General features: G+C 47.0%; 15 non-coding genes across 15 annotated transcripts; 6 read left to right on the top strand and 9 right to left on the bottom strand.

Annotated features, from left to right (window-relative positions):
- Positions 1 to 934: 934 nt before the first annotated feature.
- Positions 935 to 1,049, bottom strand: LOC127980602 (U5 spliceosomal RNA). Its single transcript, XR_008159618.1, has one exon. It is a non-coding gene; the product is annotated as a U5 spliceosomal RNA (small nuclear RNA).
- A 1,388-nt stretch (positions 1,050 to 2,437) lies between these two features.
- Positions 2,438 to 2,552, bottom strand: LOC127980601 (U5 spliceosomal RNA). The gene has a single exon (XR_008159617.1). It is a non-coding gene; the product is annotated as a U5 spliceosomal RNA (small nuclear RNA).
- Positions 2,553 to 3,602: 1,050 nt separating this feature from the next.
- trnad-guc (transfer RNA aspartic acid (anticodon GUC)) lies at positions 3,603 to 3,674 on the top strand. The gene has a single exon. It is a non-coding gene; the product is annotated as a tRNA-Asp (tRNA).
- Positions 3,675 to 5,611: 1,937 nt separating this feature from the next.
- LOC127980600 (U5 spliceosomal RNA) lies at positions 5,612 to 5,726 on the bottom strand. Its single transcript, XR_008159616.1, has one exon. It is a non-coding gene; the product is annotated as a U5 spliceosomal RNA (small nuclear RNA).
- A 1,053-nt stretch (positions 5,727 to 6,779) lies between these two features.
- trnad-guc (transfer RNA aspartic acid (anticodon GUC)) lies at positions 6,780 to 6,851 on the top strand. The gene has a single exon. It is a non-coding gene; the product is annotated as a tRNA-Asp (tRNA).
- Positions 6,852 to 8,789: 1,938 nt separating this feature from the next.
- On the bottom strand, positions 8,790 to 8,904 carry LOC127980599 (U5 spliceosomal RNA). Its single transcript, XR_008159615.1, has one exon. It is a non-coding gene; the product is annotated as a U5 spliceosomal RNA (small nuclear RNA).
- A 1,052-nt stretch (positions 8,905 to 9,956) lies between these two features.
- On the top strand, positions 9,957 to 10,028 carry trnad-guc (transfer RNA aspartic acid (anticodon GUC)). The gene has a single exon. It is a non-coding gene; the product is annotated as a tRNA-Asp (tRNA).
- Positions 10,029 to 11,966: 1,938 nt separating this feature from the next.
- Positions 11,967 to 12,081, bottom strand: LOC127980598 (U5 spliceosomal RNA). Its single transcript, XR_008159614.1, has one exon. It is a non-coding gene; the product is annotated as a U5 spliceosomal RNA (small nuclear RNA).
- Positions 12,082 to 13,132: 1,051 nt separating this feature from the next.
- On the top strand, positions 13,133 to 13,204 carry trnad-guc (transfer RNA aspartic acid (anticodon GUC)). The gene has a single exon. It is a non-coding gene; the product is annotated as a tRNA-Asp (tRNA).
- Positions 13,205 to 15,144: 1,940 nt separating this feature from the next.
- LOC127980596 (U5 spliceosomal RNA) lies at positions 15,145 to 15,259 on the bottom strand. Its single transcript, XR_008159612.1, has one exon. It is a non-coding gene; the product is annotated as a U5 spliceosomal RNA (small nuclear RNA).
- Positions 15,260 to 16,652: 1,393 nt separating this feature from the next.
- Positions 16,653 to 16,767, bottom strand: LOC127980595 (U5 spliceosomal RNA). The gene has a single exon (XR_008159611.1). It is a non-coding gene; the product is annotated as a U5 spliceosomal RNA (small nuclear RNA).
- A 1,051-nt stretch (positions 16,768 to 17,818) lies between these two features.
- Positions 17,819 to 17,890, top strand: trnad-guc (transfer RNA aspartic acid (anticodon GUC)). The gene has a single exon. It is a non-coding gene; the product is annotated as a tRNA-Asp (tRNA).
- Positions 17,891 to 19,830: 1,940 nt separating this feature from the next.
- On the bottom strand, positions 19,831 to 19,945 carry LOC127980594 (U5 spliceosomal RNA). The gene has a single exon (XR_008159610.1). It is a non-coding gene; the product is annotated as a U5 spliceosomal RNA (small nuclear RNA).
- Positions 19,946 to 21,337: 1,392 nt separating this feature from the next.
- On the bottom strand, positions 21,338 to 21,452 carry LOC127980593 (U5 spliceosomal RNA). The gene has a single exon (XR_008159609.1). It is a non-coding gene; the product is annotated as a U5 spliceosomal RNA (small nuclear RNA).
- Positions 21,453 to 22,503: 1,051 nt separating this feature from the next.
- Positions 22,504 to 22,575, top strand: trnad-guc (transfer RNA aspartic acid (anticodon GUC)). Its single transcript has one exon. It is a non-coding gene; the product is annotated as a tRNA-Asp (tRNA).
- The last annotated feature ends 917 nt before the right edge of the window (positions 22,576 to 23,492 follow it).

Genomic DNA, 23,492 nt, shown 5'->3' with positions numbered 1-23,492 from the left:
CACAGGAAACAGATGATTCTTCTGCACAGTCTGACATTCCTGCAGCCTGGAGCTAATCTACCTGTTTCGTCTGACAAGGGGAGAACTGTCTCCCCGACTGAGCCTGGTTTCTCACCGGGTTTTTTCTCCATCCTTTCACCGATCGAGTTTTGGTTTCTTGCCTCTGTCGCTTCTGGCAGGCGGAGCTGGGGACACTTCATGTACAGCGATATCGTTGACTTGATTGCAAATTATTGCACAGATACTATTTAAACTGAATTTAGCTGAATGATGTCATCAAAGAGTTCAATAACAAAATGCCTTTAACTGTCATTTTGCTTTTTGACGCACTGTGTTCCTAATAAATGTTGTTCAGTTGCATTGACACAATACTTTTTGTTTAAAGCGCAATTAAAAAAAAAAAAAAAAAAAAAAAAAAAGAGTCCAAACAATGACCCCTGCTACGGGTAGTGTTGCAAGTGTTATGCGACTTCAGCTAATGATGGGTCCATCCGAAATTATTCCATCCAAAAGTTTTGGGTGGAGGCACAGGTCACAGAGGGAGTTCTGCTTCGACGTCAGCCCGAGCCAAAGGACATGCGTTGGCCGGGAATCGAATCCGGGTCAACTGCTTGGAAGGCAGCTATGCTCACCACTATACCACCAACGCAGTCAGCAGTCAGCAACTTGCGCCGTCACTAAGAAGGCTCGAAGTGCACGAGTCGCTGATAGGGCTAGAGGAGCAGATGAGATCTTTGTTTGGAGCCGTCACTAAAGAGAGCCTTCAAGAATTTGCATCCCGTCACGTACAAGAAAGCGCTGCCTTCCCATCCGGCTAAATAAACACGAAGTGGTCAAACACAGAGAGTGCCTATTCAGACGATGACCAGTGGCAAGCCCTCTCGCAGCATGCTGCCGGACGGTCAAACTGATTCTGCTCTTGACATTTCGATGTAGCTCTGCTGTGAGCAGAGCACCCAAAAATACAGGTCACTCGCAAAAGTTCCCCTCCACGGAAATCTTTAGTAAAAGGCGAAAGATTTATGCGACAATGAAGAGAAACTCGAGCTGTGTCTCCAAACCCTCGGGCCTGTGCGCTGCCTCTGTTAAACTACTACGCTCGCCAAGGGTCATCAAGGGTGACAATGCCTGCCCACATGTGTTTCGTCAGCACCCCCCCCCCCCCCACTCCAAAAGGGAGGAGTAAAACTCAAAAAAGTCCTCTCGGTCCACCAATAACCAAAAGCCCAATCAAGGCAATCTCTTTCTCATGCCTCTATCTGAAAAGTTGGATAAAATCTTATATGAAAAAAAAAGTCTTTTAAAGAAATCCCTTATTCCGAGGTCACCGTAGCCACCAGATCCAGTCTGTATCCGCTTCAGTCACCCGGATCCAGTCCGTATCCAGAGAAGATGGTGGATCAACACCTAGAAAGGACCTCTATGGCCCAGAAACACAGCGGAGACCGTGACAACTAGATGAGCCGCAGATACAAATCCCCTGTAAAGACCACCTGGACAAGACCACAGGAAACAGATGATTCTTCTGCACAGTCTGACATTCCTGCAGCCTGGAGCTGATCTACCTGTTTCGTCTGACAAGGGGAGAACTGTCTCCCCGATTGAGCCTGGTTTCTCACCGGGTTTTTTCTCCATCCTTTCACCGATCGAGTTTTGGTTTCTTGCCTCTGTCGCTTCTGGCAGGCGGAGCTGGGGACACTTCATGTACAGCGATATCGTTGACTTGATTGCAAATTATTGCACAGATACAATTTAAACTGAACTTAGCTGAATGATGTCATCAAAGAGTTCAATAACGAAATGCGTTTAACTGTCATTTTGCTTTTTGACGCACTGTGTTCCTAATAAATGTTGTTCAGTTGCATTGACACAATACTTTTTGTTTAAAGCGCAATTAAAAAAAAAAAAAAAAAAAAAAAAAAGAGTCCAAACAATGACCCCTGCTACGGGTAGTGTTGCACGTGTTATGCGACTTCAGCTAATGATGGGTCCATCCGAAATTATTCCATCCAAAAGTTTTGGGTGGAGGCACAGGTCACAGAGGGAGTTCTGCTTCGACGTCAGCCCGAGCCAAAGGACATGCGTTGGCCGGGAATCGAATCCGGGTCAACTGCTTGGAAGGCAGCTATGCTCACCTCTATACCACCAACGCAGTCAGCATTTAGCAACTTGCGCCGTCACTAAGAAGGCTCGAAGTGCACGAGTCGCCGATAGGGCTAGAGGAGCAGATGAGATCTTTGTTTGGACCCGTCACTAAAGAGAGCCTTCAAGAATTTGCATCCCGTCACGTACAAGAAAGCGCTGCCTTCCCATCCGGCTAAATAAACACGAAGTGGTCAAACGCAGAGAGTGCCTATTCAGACGATGACCAGTGGCAAGCCCTCTCGCAGCATGCTGCCGGACGGTCAAACTGATTCTGCTCTTGACATTTCGATGTAGCTCTGCTGTGAGCAGAGCACCCAAAAATACAGGTCACTCGCAAAAGTTCCCCTCCACGGAAATCTTTAGTAAAAGGCGAAAGATTTATGCGACAATGAAGAGAAACTCGAGCTGTGTCTCCAAACCCTCGGGCCTGTGCGCTGCCTCTGTTAAACTACTACGCTCGCCAAGGGTCATCAAGGGTGACAATGCCTGCCCACATGTGTTTCGTCAGCACCCCCCCCCCCCTACTCCAAAAGGGAGGAGTAAAACTCAAAAAAGTCCTCTCGGTCCACCAATAACCAAAAGCCCAATCAAGGCAATCTCTTTCTCATGCCTCTATCTGAAAAGTTGGATAAAATCTTATATGAAAAAAAAAGTCTTTTAAAGAAATCCCTTATTCCGAGGTCACCGTAGCCACCAGATCCAGTCTGTATCCGCTTCAGTCACCCGGATCCAGTCCGTATCCAGAGAAGATGGTGGATCAACACCTAGAAAGGACCTCTATGGCCCAGAAACACAGCGGAGACCGTGACAACTAGATGAGCCGCAGATACAAATCCCCTGTAAAGACCACCTGGACAAGACCACAGGAAACAGATGATTCTTCTGCACAGTCTGACATTCCTGCAGCCTGGAGCTGATCTACTGGTTTCGTCTGACAAGGGGAGAACTGTCTCCCCGACTGAGCCTGGTTTCTCACCGGGTTTTTTCTCCATCCTTTCACCGATCGAGTTTTGGTTTCTTCCCTCTGTCGCTTCTGGCAGGCGGAGCTGGGGACACTTCATGTACAGCGATATCGTTGACTTGATTGCAAATTATTGCACAGATACTATTTAAACTGAACTTAGCTGAATGATGTCATCAAAGAGTTCAATAACGAAATGCCTTTAACTGTCATTTTGCTTTTTGACGCACTGTGTTCCTAATTAATGTTGTTCAGTTGCATTGACGCAATACTTTCTGTTTAAAGCGCAATTTAAAAAAAAAAAAAAAAAAAAAAGAGTCCAAACAATGACCCCTGCTACGGGTAGTGTTCCAAGTGTTATGCGACTTCAGCTAATGATGGGTCCATCAGAAATTTTACGGTGCTAGGGCTGGGTCTGCGTCAGAAGAAGCCATGCATTGTTTAGGTATGTCAGTGCAGTGCCGTCAGTAACGGGAGAAACGACAGCATGCATGGCTCCTCGTTAGTATAGTGGACAGTATCTCCGCCTGTCACGCGGAAGACCGGGGTTCGATTCCCCGACGGGGAGAGCTGGTTCTTTTCGTCTTCCGAATGATCCATCCAAAATGTTTGGTTGGAGTCGCAGGTCACAGAAGGAGTTCTGCTTCGACGTCAGCCCGAGCCAAAGGACATGCGTTGGCCGGGAATCGAACCCGGGTCAACTGCTTGGAAGGCAGCTATGCTCACCACTATACCACCAACGCAGGCGGAAGTCAGTAGCTTTTTGACGCACTGTGTTCCTAATAAATGTTGTTCAGTTGCATTGACACAATACTTTTTGTTTAAAGCGCAATTAAAAAAAAAAAAAAAAAAAAAAAAGAGTCCAAACAATGACCCCTGCTACCGGTAGTGTTGCAAGTGTTATGCGACTTCAGCTAATGATGGGTCCATCCGAAATTATTCCATCCAAAAGTTTTGGGTGGAGGCACAGGTCACAGAGGGAGTTCTGCTTCGACGTCAGCCCGAGCCAAAGGACATGCGCACTGCTCTCTCCAACTGCTTGGAAGGCAGCTATGCTCACCACTATACCACCAACGCAGTCAGCAGTCAGCAACTTGCGCCGTCACTAAGAAGGCTCGAAGTGCACGAGTCGCCGATAGGGCTAGAGGAGCAGATGAGATCTTTGTTTGGACCCGTCACTAAAGAGAGCCTTCAAGAATTTGCATCCCGTCACGTACAAGAAAGCGCTGCCTTCCCATCCGGCTAAATAAACACGAAGTGGTCAAACGCAGAGAGTGCCTATAATAACCAAAAGCCCAATCAAGGCAATCTCTTTCTCATGTCTCTATCTGAAAAGTTGGATAAAATCTTATATGAAAAAAAAAGTCTTTTAAAGAAATCCCTTATTCCGAGGTCACCGTAGCCACCAGATCCAGTCTGTATCCGCTTCAGTCACCCGGATCCAGTCCGTATCCAGAGAAGATGGTGGATCAACACCTAGAAAGGACCTCTATGGCCCAGAAACACAGCGGAGACCGTGACAACTAGATGAGCCGCAGATACAAATCCCCTGTAAAGACCACCTGGACAAGACCACAGGAAACAGATGATTCTTCTGCACAGTCTGACATTCCTGCAGCCTGGAGCTAATCTACCTGTTTCGTCTGACAAGGGGAGAACTGTCTCCCCGACTGAGCCTGGTTTCTCACCGGGTTTTTTCTCCATCCTTTCACCGATCGAGTTTTGGTTTCTTGCCTCTGTCGCTTCTGGCAGGCGGAGCTGGGGACACTTCATGTACAGCGATATCGTTGACTTGATTGCAAATTATTGCACAGATACTATTTAAACTGAACTTAGCTGAATGATGTCATCAAAGAGTTCAATAACGAAATGCCTTTAACTGTCATTTTGCTTTTTGACGCACTGTGTTCCTAATAAATGTTGTTCAGTTGCATTGACACAATACTTTTTGTTTAAAGCGCAATTAAAAAAAAAAAAAAAAAAAAAAAAAGAGTCCAAACAATGACCCCTGCTACGGGTAATGTTGCAAGTGTTATGCGACTTCAGCTAATGATGGGTCCATCCGAAATTATTCCATCCAAAAGTTTTGGGTGGAGGCACAGGTCACAGAGGGAGTTCTGCTTCGACGTCAGCCCGAGCCAAAGGACATGCGTTGGCCGGGAATCGAATCCGGGTCAACTGCTTGGAAGGCAGCTATGCTCACCTCTATACCACCAACGCAGTCAGCATTTAGCAACTTGCGCCGTCACTAAGAAGGCTCGAAGTGCACGAGTCGCCGATAGGGCTAGAGGAGCAGATGAGATCTTTGTTTGGACCCGTCACTAAAGAGAGCCTTCAAGAATTTGCATCCCGTCACGTACAAGAAAGCGCTGCCTTCCCATCCGGCTAAATAAACACGAAGTGGTCAAACGCAGAGAGTGCCTATTCAGACGATGACCAGTGGCAAGCCCTCTCGCAGCATGCTGCCGGACGGTCAAACTGATTCTGCTCTTGACATTTCGATGTAGCTCTGCTGTGAGCAGAGCACCCAAAAATACAGGTCACTCGCAAAAGTTCCCCTCCACGGAAATCTTTAGTAAAAGGCGAAAGATTTATGCGACAATGAAGAGAAACTCGAGCTGTGTCTCCAAACCCTCGGGCCTGTGCGCTGCCTCTGTTAAACTACTACGCTCGCCAAGGGTCATCAAGGGTGACAATGCCTGCCCACATGTGTTTCGTCAGCACCCCCCCCCCCCCCCTACTCCAAAAGGGAGGAGTAAAACTCAAAAAAGTCCTCTCGGTCCACCAATAACCAAAAGCCCAATCAAGGCAATCTCTTTCTCATGCCTCTATCTGAAAAGTTGGATAAAATCTTATATGAAAAAAAAAGTCTTTTAAAGAAATCCCTTATTCGGAGGTCACCGTAGCCACCAGATCCAGTCTGTATCCGCTTCAGTCACCCGGATCCAGTCCGTATCCAGAGAAGATGGTGGATCAACACCTAGAAAGGACCTCTATGGCCCAGAAACACAGCGGAGACCGTGACAACTAGATGAGCCGCAGATACAAATCCCCTGTAAAGACCACCTGGACAAGACCACAGGAAACAGATGATTCTTCTGCACAGTCTGACATTCCTGCAGCCTGGAGCTAATCTACCTGTTTCGTCTGACAAGGGGAGAACTGTCTCCCCGACTGAGCCTGGTTTCTCACCGGGTTTTTTCTCCATCCTTTCACAGATCGAGTTTTGGTTTCTTCCCTCTGTCGCTTCTGGCAGGCGGAGCTGGGGACACTTCATGTACAGCGATATCGTTGACTTGATTGCAAATTATTGCACAGATACTATTTAAACTGAACTTAGCTGAATGATGTCATCAAAGAGTTCAATAACGAAATGCCTTTAACTGTCATTTTGCTTTTTGACGCACTGTGTTCCTAATTAATGTTGTTCAGTTGCATTGACGCAATACTTTCTGTTTAAAGCGCAATTTAAAAAAAAAAAAAAAAAAAAAAGAGTCCAAACAATGACCCCTGCTACGGGTAGTGTTCCAAGTGTTATGCGACTTCAGCTAATGATGGGTCCATCAGAAATTTTACGGTGCTAGGGCTGGGTCTGCGTCAGAAGAAGCCATGCATTGTTTAGGTATGTCAGTGCAGTGCCGTCAGTAACGGGAGAAACGACAGCATGCATGGCTCCTCGTTAGTATAGTGGACAGTATCTCCGCCTGTCACGCGGAAGACCGGGGTTCGATTCCCCGACGGGGAGAGCTGGTTCTTTTCGTCTTCCGAATGATCCATCCAAAATGTTTGGTTGGAGTCGCAGGTCACAGAAGGAGTTCTGCTTCGACGTCAGCCCGAGCCAAAGGACATGCGTTGGCCGGGAATCGAACCCGGGTCAACTGCTTGGAAGGCAGCTATGCTCACCACTATACCACCAACGCAGGCGGAAGTCAGTAGCTTTTTGACGCACTGTGTTCCTAATAAATGTTGTTCAGTTGCATTGACACAATACTTTTTGTTTAAAGCGCAATTAAAAAAAAAAAAAAAAAAAAAAAAAGAGTCCAAACAATGACCCCTGCTACCGGTAGTGTTGCAAGTGTTATGCGACTTCAGCTAATGATGGGTCCATCCGAAATTATTCCATCCAAAAGTTTTGGGTGGAGGCACAGGTCACAGAGGGAGTTCTGCTTCGACGTCAGCCCGAGCCAAAGGACATGCGCACTGCTCTCTCCAACTGCTTGGAAGGCAGCTATGCTCACCACTATACCACCAACGCAGTCAGCAGTCAGCAACTTGCGCCGTCACTAAGAAGGCTCGAAGTGCACGAGTCGCCGATAGGGCTAGAGGAGCAGATGAGATCTTTGTTTGGACCCGTCACTAAAGAGAGCCTTCAAGAATTTGCATCCCGTCACGTACAAGAAAGCGCTGCCTTCCCATCCGGCTAAATAAACACGAAGTGGTCAAACGCAGAGAGTGCCTATAATAACCAAAAGCCCAATCAAGGCAATCTCTTTCTCATGTCTCTATCTGAAAAGTTGGATAAAATCTTATATGAAAAAAAAAGTCTTTTAAAGAAATCCCTTATTCCGAGGTCACCGTAGCCACCAGATCCAGTCTGTATCCGCTTCAGTCACCCGGATCCAGTCCGTATCCAGAGAAGATGGTGGATCAACACCTAGAAAGGACCTCTATGGCCCAGAAACACAGCGGAGACCGTGACAACTAGATGAGCCGCAGATACAAATCCCCTGTAAAGACCACCTGGACAAGACCACAGGAAACAGATGATTCTTCTGCACAGTCTGACATTCCTGCAGCCTGGAGCTAATCTACCTGTTTCGTCTGACAAGGGGAGAACTGTCTCCCCGACTGAGCCTGGTTTCTCACCGGGTTTTTTCTCCATCCTTTCACCGATCGAGTTTTGGTTTCTTGCCTCTGTCGCTTCTGGCAGGCGGAGCTGGGGACACTTCATGTACAGCGATATCGTTGACTTGATTGCAAATTATTGCACAGATACTATTTAAACTGAACTTAGCTGAATGATGTCATCAAAGAGTTCAATAACGAAATGCCTTTAACTGTCATTTTGCTTTTTGACGCACTGTGTTCCTAATAAATGTTGTTCAGTTGCATTGACACAATACTTTTTGTTTAAAGCGCAATTAAAAAAAAAAAAAAAAAAAAAAAAAGAGTCCAAACAATGACCCCTGCTACGGGTAATGTTGCAAGTGTTATGCGACTTCAGCTAATGATGGGTCCATCCGAAATTATTCCATCCAAAAGTTTTGGGTGGAGGCACAGGTCACAGAGGGAGTTCTGCTTCGACGTCAGCCCGAGCCAAAGGACATGCGTTGGCCGGGAATCGAATCCGGGTCAACTGCTTGGAAGGCAGCTATGCTCACCTCTATACCACCAACGCAGTCAGCATTTAGCAACTTGCGCCGTCACTAAGAAGGCTCGAAGTGCACGAGTCGCCGATAGGGCTAGAGGAGCAGATGAGATCTTTGTTTGGACCCGTCACTAAAGAGAGCCTTCAAGAATTTGCATCCCGTCACGTACAAGAAAGCGCTGCCTTCCCATCCGGCTAAATAAACACGAAGTGGTCAAACGCAGAGAGTGCCTATTCAGACGATGACCAGTGGCAAGCCCTCTCGCAGCATGCTGCCGGACGGTCAAACTGATTCTGCTCTTGACATTTCGATGTAGCTCTGCTGTGAGCAGAGCACCCAAAAATACAGGTCACTCGCAAAAGTTCCCCTCCACGGAAATCTTTAGTAAAAGGCGAAAGATTTATGCGACAATGAAGAGAAACTCGAGCTGTGTCTCCAAACCCTCGGGCCTGTGCGCTGCCTCTGTTAAACTACTACGCTCGCCAAGGGTCATCAAGGGTGACAATGCCTGCCCACATGTGTTTCGTCAGCACCCCCCCCCCCCCCTACTCCAAAAGGGAGGAGTAAAACTCAAAAAAGTCCTCTCGGTCCACCAATAACCAAAAGCCCAATCAAGGCAATCTCTTTCTCATGCCTCTATCTGAAAAGTTGGATAAAATCTTATATGAAAAAAAAAGTCTTTTAAAGAAATCCCTTATTCGGAGGTCACCGTAGCCACCAGATCCAGTCTGTATCCGCTTCAGTCACCCGGATCCAGTCCGTATCCAGAGAAGATGGTGGATCAACACCTAGAAAGGACCTCTATGGCCCAGAAACACAGCGGAGACCGTGACAACTAGATGAGCCGCAGATACAAATCCCCTGTAAAGACCACCTGGACAAGACCACAGGAAACAGATGATTCTTCTGCACAGTCTGACATTCCTGCAGCCTGGAGCTAATCTACCTGTTTCGTCTGACAAGGGGAGAACTGTCTCCCCGACTGAGCCTGGTTTCTCACCGGGTTTTTTCTCCATCCTTTCACAGATCGAGTTTTGGTTTCTTCCCTCTGTCGCTTCTGGCAGGCGGAGCTGGGGACACTTCATGTACAGCGATATCGTTGACTTGATTGCAAATTATTGCACAGATACTATTTAAACTGAACTTAGCTGAATGATGTCATCAAAGAGTTCAATAACGAAATGCCTTTAACTGTCATTTTGCTTTTTGACGCACTGTGTTCCTAATTAATGTTGTTCAGTTGCATTGACGCAATACTTTCTGTTTAAAGCGCAATTTAAAAAAAAAAAAAAAAAAAAAAGAGTCCAAACAATGACCCCTGCTACGGGTAGTGTTCCAAGTGTTATGCGACTTCAGCTAATGATGGGTCCATCAGAAATTTTACGGTGCTAGGGCTGGGTCTGCGTCAGAAGAAGCCATGCATTGTTTAGGTATGTCAGTGCAGTGCCGTCAGTAACGGGAGAAACGACAGCATGCATGGCTCCTCGTTAGTATAGTGGACAGTATCTCCGCCTGTCACGCGGAAGACCGGGGTTCGATTCCCCGACGGGGAGAGCTGGTTCTTTTCGTCTTCCGAATGATCCATCCAAAATGTTTGGTTGGAGTCGCAGGTCACAGAAGGAGTTCTGCTTCGACGTCAGCCCGAGCCAAAGGACATGCGTTGGCCGGGAATCGAACCCGGGTCAACTGCTTGGAAGGCAGCTATGCTCACCACTATACCACCAACGCAGGCGGAAGTCAGTAGCTTTTTGACGCACTGTGTTCCTAATAAATGTTGTTCAGTTGCATTGACACAATACTTTTTGTTTAAAGCGCAATTAAAAAAAAAAAAAAAAAAAAAAAAGAGTCCAAACAATGACCCCTGCTACCGGTAGTGTTGCAAGTGTTATGCGACTTCAGCTAATGATGGGTCCATCCGAAATTATTCCATCCAAAAGTTTTGGGTGGAGGCACAGGTCACAGAGGGAGTTCTGCTTCGACGTCAGCCCGAGCCAAAGGACATGCGCACTGCTCTCTCCAACTGCTTGGAAGGCAGCTATGCTCACCACTATACCACCAACGCAGTCAGCAGTCAGCAACTTGCGCCGTCACTAAGAAGGCTCGAAGTGCACGAGTCGCCGATAGGGCTAGAGGAGCAGATGAGATCTTTGTTTGGACCCGTCACTAAAGAGAGCCTTCAAGAATTTGCATCCCGTCACGTACAAGAAAGCGCTGCCTTCCCATCCGGCTAAATAAACACGAAGTGGTCAAACGCAGAGAGTGCCTATAATAACCAAAAGCCCAATCAAGGCAATCTCTTTCTCATGTCTCTATCTGAAAAGTTGGATAAAATCTTATATGAAAAAAAAAGTCTTTTAAAGAAATCCCTTATTCCGAGGTCACCGTAGCCACCAGATCCAGTCTGTATCCGCTTCAGTCACCCGGATCCAGTCCGTATCCAGAGAAGATGGTGGATCAACACCTAGAAAGGACCTCTATGGCCCAGAAACACAGCGGAGACCGTGACAACTAGATGAGCCGCAGATACAAATCCCCTGTAAAGACCACCTGGACAAGACCACAGGAAACAGATGATTCTTCTGCACAGTCTGACATTCCTGCAGCCTGGAGCTAATCTACCTGTTTCGTCTGACAAGGGGAGAACTGTCTCCCCGACTGAGCCTGGTTTCTCACCGGGTTTTTTTCTCCATCCTTTCACCGATCGCGTTTTGGTTTCTTGCCTCTGTCGCTTCTGGCAGGCGGAGCTGGGGACACTTCATGTACAGCGATATCGTTGACTTGATTGCAAATTATTGCACAGATACTATTTAAACTGAACTTAGCTGAATGATGTCATCAAAGAGTTCAATAACGAAATGCCTTTAACTGTCATTTTGCTTTTTGACGCACTGTGTTCCTAATAAATGTTGTTCAGTTGCATTGACACAATACTTTTTGTTTAAAGCGCAATTAAAAAAAAAAAAAAAAAAAAAAAAAGAGTCCAAACAATGACCCCTGCTACGGGTAATGTTGCAAGTGTTATGCGACTTCAGCTAATGATGGGTCCATCCGAAATTATTCCATCCAAAAGTTTTGGGTGGAGGCACAGGTCACAGAGGGAGTTCTGCTTCGACGTCAGCCCGAGCCAAAGGACATGCGTTGGCCGGGAATCGAATCCGGGTCAACTGCTTGGAAGGCAGCTATGCTCACCTCTATACCACCAACGCAGTCAGCATTTAGCAACTTGCGCCGTCACTAAGAAGGCTCGAAGTGCACGAGTCGCCGATAGGGCTAGAGGAGCAGATGAGATCTTTGTTTGGACCCGTCACTAAAGAGAGCCTTCAAGAATTTGCATCCCGTCACGTACAAGAAAGCGCTGCCTTCCCATCCGGCTAAATAAACACGAAGTGGTCAAACGCAGAGAGTGCCTATTCAGACGATGACCAGTGGCAAGCCCTCTCGCAGCATGCTGCCGGACGGTCAAACTGATTCTGCTCTTGACATTTCGATGTAGCTCTGCTGTGAGCAGAGCACCCAAAAATACAGGTCACTCGCAAAAGTTCCCCTCCACGGAAATCTTTAGTAAAAGGCGAAAGATTTATGCGACAATGAAGAGAAACTCGAGCTGTGTCTCCAAACCCTCGGGCCTGTGCGCTGCCTCTGTTAAACTACTACGCTCGCCAAGGGTCATCAAGGGTGACAATGCCTGCCCACATGTGTTTCGTCAGCACCCCCCCCCCCCCTACTCCAAAAGGGAGGAGTAAAACTCAAAAAAGTCCTCTCGGTCCACCAATAACCAAAAGCCCAATCAAGGCAATCTCTTTCTCATGCCTCTATCTGAAAAGTTGGATAAAATCTTATATGAAAAAAAAAGTCTTTTAAAGAAATCCCTTATTCGGAGGTCACCGTAGCCACCACATCCAGTCTGTATCCGCTTCAGTCACCCGGATCCAGTCCGTATCCAGAGAAGATGGTGGATCAACACCTAGAAAGGACCTCTATGGCCCAGAAACACAGCGGAGACCGTGACAACTAGATGAGCCGCAGATACAAATCCCCTGTAAAGACCACCTGGACAAGACCACAGGAAACAGATGATTCTTCTGCACAGTCTGACATTCCTGCAGCCTGGAGCTAATCTACCTGTTTCGTCTGACAAGGGGAGAACTGTCTCCCCGACTGAGCCTGGTTTCTCACCGGGTTTTTTCTCCATCCTTTCACAGATCGAGTTTTGGTTTCTTCCCTCTGTCGCTTCTGGCAGGCGGAGCTGGGGACACTTCATGTACAGCGATATCGTTGACTTGATTGCAAATTATTGCACAGATACTATTTAAACTGAACTTAGCTGAATGATGTCATCAAAGAGTTCAATAACGAAATGCCTTTAACTGTCATTTTGCTTTTTGACGCACTGTGTTCCTAATTAATGTTGTTCAGTTGCATTGACGCAATACTTTCTGTTTAAAGCGCAATTTAAAAAAAAAAAAAAAAAAAAAAGAGTCCAAACAATGACCCCTGCTACGGGTAGTGTTCCAAGTGTTATGCGACTTCAGCTAATGATGGGTCCATCAGAAATTTTACGGTGCTAGGGCTGGGTCTGCGTCAGAAGAAGCCATGCATTGTTTAGGTATGTCAGTGCAGTGCCGTCAGTAACGGGAGAAACGACAGCATGCATGGCTCCTCGTTAGTATAGTGGACAGTATCTCCGCCTGTCACGCGGAAGACCGGGGTTCGATTCCCCGACGGGGAGAGCTGGTTCTTTTCGTCTTCCGAATGATCCATCCAAAATGTTTGGTTGGAGTCGCAGGTCACAGAAGGAGTTCTGCTTCGACGTCAGCCCGAGCCAAAGGACATGCGTTGGCCGGGAATCGAACCCGGGTCAACTGCTTGGAAGGCAGCTATGCTCACCACTATACCACCAACGCAGGCGGAAGTCAGTAGCTTTTTGACGCACTGTGTTCCTAATAAATGTTGTTCAGTTGCATTGACACAATACTTTTTGTTTAAAGCGCAATTAAAAAAAAAAAAAAAAAAAAAAAAGAGTCCAAACAATGACCCCTGCTACCGGTAGTGTTGCAAGTGTTATGCGACTTCAGCTAATGATGGGTCCATCCGAAATTATTCCATCCAAAAGTTTTGGGTGGAGGCACAGGTCACAGAGGGAGTTCTGCTTCGACGTCAGCCCGAGCCAAAGGACATGCGCACTGCTCTCTCCAACTGCTTGGAAGGCAGCTATGCTCACCACTATACCACCAACGCAGTCAGCAGTCAGCAACTTGCGCCGTCACTAAGAAGGCTCGAAGTGCACGAGTCGCCGATAGGGCTAGAGGAGCAGATGAGATCTTTGTTTGGACCCGTCACTAAAGAGAGCCTTCAAGAATTTGCATCCCGTCACGTACAAGAAAGCGCTGCCTTCCCATCCGGCTAAATAAACACGAAGTGGTCAAACGCAGAGAGTGCCTATAATAACCAAAAGCCCAATCAAGGCAATCTCTTTCTCATGTCTCTATCTGAAAAGTTGGATAAAATCTTATATGAAAAAAAAAGTCTTTTAAAGAAATCCCTTATTCCGAGGTCACCGTAGCCACCAGATCCAGTCTGTATCCGCTTCAGTCACCCGGATCCAGTCCGTATCCAGAGAAGATGGTGGATCAACACCTAGAAAGGACCTCTATGGCCCAGAAACACAGCGGAGACCGTGACAACTAGATGAGCCGCAGATACAAATCCCCTGTAAAGACCACCTGGACAAGACCACAGGAAACAGATGATTCTTCTGCACAGTCTGACATTCCTGCAGCCTGGAGCTAATCTACCTGTTTCGTCTGACAAGGGGAGAACTGTCTCCCCGACTGAGCCTGGTTTCTCACCGGGTTTTTTCTCCATCCTTTCACCGATCGAGTTTTGGTTTCTTGCCTCTGTCGCTTCTGGCAGGCGGAGCTGGGGACACTTCATGTACAGCGATATCGTTGACTTGATTGCAAATTATTGCACAGATACTATTTAAACTGAATTTAGCTGAATGATGTCATCAAAGAGTTCAATAACAAAATGCCTTTAACTGTCATTTTGCTTTTTGACGCACTGTGTTCCTAATAAATGTTGTTCAGTTGCATTGACACAATACTTTTTGTTTAAAGCGCAATTAAAAAAAAAAAAAAAAAAAAAAAAAAAAGAGTCCAAACAATGACCCCTGCTACGGGTAGTGTTGCAAGTGTTATGCGACTTCAGCTAATGATGGGTCCATCCGAAATTATTCCATCCAAAAGTTTTGGGTGGAGGCACAGGTCACAGAGGGAGTTCTGCTTCGACGTCAGCCCGAGCCAAAGGACATGCGTTGGCCGGGAATCGAATCCGGGTCAACTGCTTGGAAGGCAGCTATGCTCACCACTATACCACCAACGCAGTCAGCAGTCAGCAACTTGCGCCGTCACTAAGAAGGCTCGAAGTGCACGAGTCGCTGATAGGGCTAGAGGAGCAGATGAGATCTTTGTTTGGAGCCGTCACTAAAGAGAGCCTTCAAGAATTTGCATCCCGTCACGTACAAGAAAGCGCTGCCTTCCCATCCGGCTAAATAAACACGAAGTGGTCAAACACAGAGAGTGCCTATTCAGACGATGACCAGTGGCAAGCCCTCTCGCAGCATGCTGCCGGACGGTCAAACTGATTCTGCTCTTGACATTTCGATGTAGCTCTGCTGTGAGCAGAGCACCCAAAAATACAGGTCACTCGCAAAAGTTCCCCTCCACGGAAATCTTTAGTAAAAGGCGAAAGATTTATGCGACAATGAAGAGAAACTCGAGCTGTGTCTCCAAACCCTCGGGCCTGTGCGCTGCCTCTGTTAAACTACTACGCTCGCCAAGGGTCATCAAGGGTGACAATGCCTGCCCACATGTGTTTCGTCAGCACCCCCCCCCCCCCCACTCCAAAAGGGAGGAGTAAAACTCAAAAAAGTCCTCTCGGTCCACCAATAACCAAAAGCCCAATCAAGGCAATCTCTTTCTCATGCCTCTATCTGAAAAGTTGGATAAAATCTTATATGAAAAAAAAAGTCTTTTAAAGAAATCCCTTATTCCGAGGTCACCGTAGCCACCAGATCCAGTCTGTATCCGCTTCAGTCACCCGGATCCAGTCCGTATCCAGAGAAGATGGTGGATCAACACCTAGAAAGGACCTCTATGGCCCAGAAACACAGCGGAGACCGTGACAACTAGATGAGCCGCAGATACAAATCCCCTGTAAAGACCACCTGGACAAGACCACAGGAAACAGATGATTCTTCTGCACAGTCTGACATTCCTGCAGCCTGGAGCTGATCTACCTGTTTCGTCTGACAAGGGGAGAACTGTCTCCCCGATTGAGCCTGGTTTCTCACCGGGTTTTTTCTCCATCCTTTCACCGATCGAGTTTTGGTTTCTTGCCTCTGTCGCTTCTGGCAGGCGGAGCTGGGGACACTTCATGTACAGCGATATCGTTGACTTGATTGCAAATTATTGCACAGATACTATTTAAACTGAACTTAGCTGAATGATGTCATCAAAGAGTTCAATAACGAAATGCCTTTAACTGTCATTTTGCTTTTTGACGCACTGTGTTCCTAATAAATGTTGTTCAGTTGCATTGACACAATACTTTTTGTTTAAAGCGCAATTAAAAAAAAAAAAAAAAAAAAAAAAAAAAAAAGAGTCCAAACAATGACCCCTGCTACGGGTAGTGTTGCAAGTGTTATGCGACTTCAGCTAATGATGGGTCCATCCGAAATTATTCCATCCAAAAGTTTTGGGTGGAGGCACAGGTCACAGAGGGAGTTCTGCTTCGACGTCAGCCCGAGCCAAAGGACATGCGTTGGCCGGGAATCGAATCCGGGTCAACTGCTTGGAAGGCAGCTATGCTCACCACTATACCACCAACGCAGTCAGCAGTCAGCAACTTGCGCCGTCACTAAGAAGGCTCGAAGTGCACGAGTCGCCGATAGGGCTAGAGGAGCAGATGAGATCTTTGTTTGGACCCGTCACTAAAGAGAGCCTTCAAGAATTTGCATCCCGTCACGTACAAGAAAGCGCTGCCTTCCCATCCGGCTAAATAAACACGAAGTGGTCAAACGCAGAGAGTGCCTATTCAGACGATGACCAGTGGCAAGCCCTCTCGCAGCATGCTGCCGGACGGTCAAACTGATTCTGCTCTTGACATTTCGATGTAGCTCTGCTGTGAGCAGAGCACCCAAAAATACAGGTCACTCGCAAAAGTTCCCCTCCACGGAAATCTTTAGTAAAAGGCGAAAGATTTATGCGACAATGAAGAGAAACTCGAGCTGTGTCTCCAAACCCTCGGGCCTGTGCGCTGCCTCTGTTAAACTACTACGCTCGCCAAGGGTCATCAAGGGTGACAATGCCTGCCCACATGTGTTTCGTCAGCACCCCCCCCCCCCCCTACTCCAAAAGGGAGGAGTAAAACTCAAAAAAGTCCTCTCGGTCCACCAATAACCAAAAGCCCAATCAAGGCAATCTCTTTCTCATGCCTCTATCTGAAAAGTTGGATAAAATCTTATATGAAAAAAAAAGTCTTTTAAAGAAATCCCTTATTCGGAGGTCACCGTAGCCACCAGATCCAGTCTGTATCCGCTTCAGTCACCCGGATCCAGTCCGTATCCAGAGAAGATGGTGGATCAACACCTAGAAAGGACCTCTATGGCCCAGAAACACAGCGGAGACCGTGACAACTAGATGAGCCGCAGATACAAATCCCCTGTAAAGACCACCTGGACAAGACCACAGGAAACAGATGATTCTTCTGCACAGTCTGACATTCCTGCAGCCTGGAGCTAATCTACCTGTTTCGTCTGACAAGGGGAGAACTGTCTCCCCGACTGAGCCTGGTTTCTCACCGGGTTTTTTCTCCATCCTTTCACAGATCGAGTTTTGGTTTCTTCCCTCTGTCGCTTCTGGCAGGCGGAGCTGGGGACACTTCATGTACAGCGATATCGTTGACTTGATTGCAAATTATTGCACAGATACTATTTAAACTGAACTTAGCTGAATGATGTCATCAAAGAGTTCAATAACGAAATGCCTTTAACTGTCATTTTGCTTTTTGACGCACTGTGTTCCTAATTAATGTTGTTCAGTTGCATTGACGCAATACTTTCTGTTTAAAGCGCAATTTAAAAAAAAAAAAAAAAAAAAAGAGTCCAAACAATGACCCCTGCTACGGGTAGTGTTCCAAGTGTTATGCGACTTCAGCTAATGATGGGTCCATCAGAAATTTTACGGTGCTAGGGCTGGGTCTGCATCAGAAGAAGCCATGCATTGTTTAGGTATGTCAGTGCAGTGCCGTCAGTAACGGGAGAAACGACAGCATGCATGGCTCCTCGTTAGTATAGTGGACAGTATCTCCGCCTGTCACGCGGAAGACCGGGGTTCGATTCCCCGACGGGGAGAGCTGGTTCTTTTCGTCTTCCGAATGATCCATCCAAAATGTTTGGTTGGAGTCGCAGGTCACAGAAGGAGTTCTGCTTCGACGTCAGCCCGAGCCAAAGGACATGCGTTGGCCGGGAATCGAACCCGGGTCAACTGCTTGGAAGGCAGCTATGCTCACCACTATACCACCAACGCAGGCGGAAGTCAGTAGCTTTTTGACGCACTGTGTTCCTAATAAATGTTGTTCAGTTGCATTGACACAATACTTTTTGTTTAAAGCGCAATTAAAAAAAAAAAAAAAAAAAAAAAAAGAGTCCAAACAATGACCCCTGCTACCGGTAGTGTTGCAAGTGTTATGCGACTTCAGCTAATGATGGGTCCATCCGAAATTATTCCATCCAAAAGTTTTGGGTGGAGGCACAGGTCACAGAGGGAGTTCTGCTTCGACGTCAGCCCGAGCCAAAGGACATGCGCACTGCTCTCTCCAACTGCTTGGAAGGCAGCTATGCTCACCACTATACCACCAACGCAGTCAGCAGTCAGCAACTTGCGCCGTCACTAAGAAGGCTCGAAGTGCACGAGTCGCCGATAGGGCTAGAGGAGCAGATGAGATCTTTGTTTGGACCCGTCACTAAAGAGAGCCTTCAAGAATTTGCATCCCGTCACGTACAAGAAAGCGCTGCCTTCCCATCCGGCTAAATAAACACGAAGTGGTCAAACGCAGAGAGTGCCTATAATAACCAAAAGCCCAATCAAGGCAATCTCTTTCTCATGTCTCTATCTGAAAAGTTGGATAAAATCTTATATGAAAAAAAAAGTCTTTTAAAGAAATCCCTTATTCCGAGGTCACCGTAGCCACCAGATCCAGTCTGTATCCGCTTCAGTCACCCGGATCCAGTCCGTATCCAGAGAAGATGGTGGATCAACACCTAGAAAGGACCTCTATGGCCCAGAAACACAGCGGAGACCGTGACAACTAGATGAGCCGCAGATACAAATCCCCTGTAAAGACCACCTGGACAAGACCACAGGAAACAGATGATTCTTCTGCACAGTCTGACATTCCTGCAGCCTGGAGCTAATCTACCTGTTTCGTCTGACAAGGGGAGAACTGTCTCCCCGACTGAGCCTGGTTTCTCACCGGGTTTTTTCTCCATCCTTTCACCGATCGAGTTTTGGTTTCTTGCCTCTGTCGCTTCTGGCAGGCGGAGCTGGGGACACTTCATGTACAGCGATATCGTTGACTTGATTGCAAATTATTGCACAGATACTATTTAAACTGAATTTAGCTGAATGATGTCATCAAAGAGTTCAATAACAAAATGCCTTTAACTGTCATTTTGCTTTTTGACGCACTGTGTTCCTAATAAATGTTGTTCAGTTGCATTGACACAATACTTTTTGTTTAAAGCGCAATTAAAAAAAAAAAAAAAAAAAAAAAAAAAGAGTCCAAACAATGACCCCTGCTACGGGTAGTGTTGCAAGTGTTATGCGACTTCAGCTAATGATGGGTCCATCCGAAATTATTCCATCCAAAAGTTTTGGGTGGAGGCACAGGTCACAGAGGGAGTTCTGCTTCGACGTCAGCCCGAGCCAAAGGACATGCGTTGGCCGGGAATCGAATCCGGGTCAACTGCTTGGAAGGCAGCTATGCTCACCACTATACCACCAACGCAGTCAGCAGTCAGCAACTTGCGCCGTCACTAAGAAGGCTCGAAGTGCACGAGTCGCTGATAGGGCTAGAGGAGCAGATGAGATCTTTGTTTGGAGCCGTCACTAAAGAGAGCCTTCAAGAATTTGCATCCCGTCACGTACAAGAAAGCGCTGCCTTCCCATCCGGCTAAATAAACACGAAGTGGTCAAACACAGAGAGTGCCTATTCAGACGATGACCAGTGGCAAGCCCTCTCGCAGCATGCTGCCGGACGGTCAAACTGATTCTGCTCTTGACATTTCGATGTAGCTCTGCTGTGAGCAGAGCACCCAAAAATACAGGTCACTCGCAAAAGTTCCCCTCCACGGAAATCTTTAGTAAAAGGCGAAAGATTTATGCGACAATGAAGAGAAACTCGAGCTGTGTCTCCAAACCCTCGGGCCTGTGCGCTGCCTCTGTTAAACTACTACGCTCGCCAAGGGTCATCAAGGGTGACAATGCCTGCCCACATGTGTTTCGTCAGCACCCCCCCCCCCCCACTCCAAAAGGGAGGAGTAAAACTCAAAAAAGTCCTCTCGGTCCACCAATAACCAAAAGCCCAATCAAGGCAATCTCTTTCTCATGCCTCTATCTGAAAAGTTGGATAAAATCTTATATGAAAAAAAAAGTCTTTTAAAGAAATCCCTTATTCCGAGGTCACCGTAGCCACCAGATCCAGTCTGTATCCGCTTCAGTCACCCGGATCCAGTCCGTATCCAGAGAAGATGGTGGATCAACACCTAGAAAGGACCTCTATGGCCCAGAAACACAGCGGAGACCGTGACAACTAGATGAGCCGCAGATACAAATCCCCTGTAAAGACCACCTGGACAAGACCACAGGAAACAGATGATTCTTCTGCACAGTCTGACATTCCTGCAGCCTGGAGCTGATCTACCTGTTTCGTCTGACAAGGGGAGAACTGTCTCCCCGATTGAGCCTGGTTTCTCACCGGGTTTTTTCTCCATCCTTTCACCGATCGAGTTTTGGTTTCTTGCCTCTGTCGCTTCTGGCAGGCGGAGCTGGGGACACTTCATGTACAGCGATATCGTTGACTTGATTGCAAATTATTGCACAGATACTATTTAAACTGAACTTAGCTGAATGATGTCATCAAAGAGTTCAATAACGAAATGCCTTTAACTGTCATTTTGCTTTTTGACGCACTGTGTTCCTAATAAATGTTGTTCAGTTGCATTGACACAATACTTTTTGTTTAAAGCGCAATTAAAAAAAAAAAAAAAAAAAAAAAAAAAAAAAGAGTCCAAACAATGACCCCTGCTACGGGTAGTGTTGCAAGTGTTATGCGACTTCAGCTAATGATGGGTCCATCCGAAATTATTCCATCCAAAAGTTTTGGGTGGAGGCACAGGTCACAGAGGGAGTTCTGCTTCGACGTCAGCCCGAGCCAAAGGACATGCGTTGGCCGGGAATCGAATCCGGGTCAACTGCTTGGAAGGCAGCTATGCTCACCACTATACCACCAACGCAGTCAGCAGTCAGCAACTTGCGCCGTCACTAAGAAGGCTCGAAGTGCACGAGTCGCCGATAGGGCTAGAGGAGCAGATGAGATCTTTGTTTGGACCCGTCACTAAAGAGAGCCTTCAAGAATTTGCATCCCGTCACGTACAAGAAAGCGCTGCCTTCCCATCCGGCTAAATAAACACGAAGTGGTCAAACGCAGAGAGTGCCTATTCAGACGATGACCAGTGGCAAGCCCTCTCGCAGCATGCTGCCGGACGGTCAAACTGATTCTGCTCTTGACATTTCGATGTAGCTCTGCTGTGAGCAGAGCACCCAAAAATACAGGTCACTCGCAAAAGTTCCCCTCCACGGAAATCTTTAGTAAAAGGCGAAAGATTTATGCGACAATGAAGAGAAACTCGAGCTGTGTCTCCAAACCCTCGGGCCTGTGCGCTGCCTCTGTTAAACTACTACGCTCGCCAAGGGTCATCAAGGGTGACAATGCCTGCCCACATGTGTTTCGTCAGCACCCCCCCCCCCCCCTACTCCAAAAGGGAGGAGTAAAACTCAAAAAAGTCCTCTCGGTCCACCAATAACCAAAAGCCCAATCAAGGCAATCTCTTTCTCATGCCTCTATCTGAAAAGTTGGATAAAATCTTATATGAAAAAAAAAGTCTTTTAAAGAAATCCCTTATTCGGAGGTCACCGTAGCCACCAGATCCAGTCTGTATCCGCTTCAGTCACCCGGATCCAGTCCGTATCCAGAGAAGATGGTGGATCAACACCTAGAAAGGACCTCTATGGCCCAGAAACACAGCGGAGACCGTGACAACTAGATGAGCCGCAGATACAAATCCCCTGTAAAGACCACCTGGACAAGACCACAGGAAACAGATGATTCTTCTGCACAGTCTGACATTCCTGCAGCCTGGAGCTAATCTACCTGTTTCGTCTGACAAGGGGAGAACTGTCTCCCCGACTGAGCCTGGTTTCTCACCGGGTTTTTTCTCCATCCTTTCACAGATCGAGTTTTGGTTTCTTCCCTCTGTCGCTTCTGGCAGGCGGAGCTGGGGACACTTCATGTACAGCGATATCGTTGACTTGATTGCAAATTATTGCACAGATACTATTTAAACTGAACTTAGCTGAATGATGTCATCAAAGAGTTCAATAACGAAATGCCTTTAACTGTCATTTTGCTTTTTGACGCACTGTGTTCCTAATTAATGTTGTTCAGTTGCATTGACGCAATACTTTCTGTTTAAAGCGCAATTTAAAAAAAAAAAAAAAAAAAAAGAGTCCAAACAATGACCCCTGCTACGGGTAGTGTTCCAAGTGTTATGCGACTTCAGCTAATGATGGGTCCATCAGAAATTTTACGGTGCTAGGGCTGGGTCTGCATCAGAAGAAGCCATGCATTGTTTAGGTATGTCAGTGCAGTGCCGTCAGTAACGGGAGAAACGACAGCATGCATGGCTCCTCGTTAGTATAGTGGACAGTATCTCCGCCTGTCACGCGGAAGACCGGGGTTCGATTCCCCGACGGGGAGAGCTGGTTCTTTTCGTCTTCCGAATGATCCATCCAAAATGTTTGGTTGGAGTCGCAGGTCACAGAAGGAGTTCTGCTTCGACGTCAGCCCGAGCCAAAGGACATGCGTTGGCCGGGAATCGAACCCGGGTCAACTGCTTGGAAGGCAGCTATGCTCACCACTATACCACCAACGCAGGCGGAAGTCAGTAGCTTTTTGACGCACTGTGTTCCTAATAAATGTTGTTCAGTTGCATTGACACAATACTTTTTGTTTAAAGCGCAATTAAAAAAAAAAAAAAAAAAAAAAAAAGAGTCCAAACAATGACCCCTGCTACCGGTAGTGTTGCAAGTGTTATGCGACTTCAGCTAATGATGGGTCCATCCGAAATTATTCCATCCAAAAGTTTTGGGTGGAGGCACAGGTCACAGAGGGAGTTCTGCTTCGACGTCAGCCCGAGCCAAAGGACATGCGCACTGCTCTCTCCAACTGCTTGGAAGGCAGCTATGCTCACCACTATACCACCAACGCAGTCAGCAGTCAGCAACTTGCGCCGTCACTAAGAAGGCTCGAAGTGCACGAGTCGCCGATAGGGCTAGAGGAGCAGATGAGATCTTTGTTTGGACCCGTCACTAAAGAGAGCCTTCAAGAATTTGCATCCCGTCACGTACAAGAAAGCGCTGCCTTCCCATCCGGCTAAATAAACACGAAGTGGTCAAACGCAGAGAGTGCCTATAATAACCAAAAGCCCAATCAAGGCAATCTCTTTCTCATGTCTCTATCTGAAAAGTTGGATAAAATCTTATATGAAAAAAAAAGTCTTTTAAAGAAATCCCTTATTCCGAGGTCACCGTAGCCACCAGATCCAGTCTGTATCCGCTTCAGTCACCCGGATCCAGTCCGTATCCAGAGAAGATGGTGGATCAACACCTAGAAAG

This window comes from Carassius gibelio, chromosome B19, assembly GCF_023724105.1.
Source record: "Carassius gibelio isolate Cgi1373 ecotype wild population from Czech Republic chromosome B19, carGib1.2-hapl.c, whole genome shotgun sequence".
NCBI classification, from domain to species: Eukaryota; Metazoa; Chordata; class Actinopteri; order Cypriniformes; family Cyprinidae; genus Carassius; species Carassius gibelio.
The sequence above is the reverse complement of the archived record's forward strand: the minus strand, read 5'-3'. Positions and strand labels throughout refer to the sequence as shown.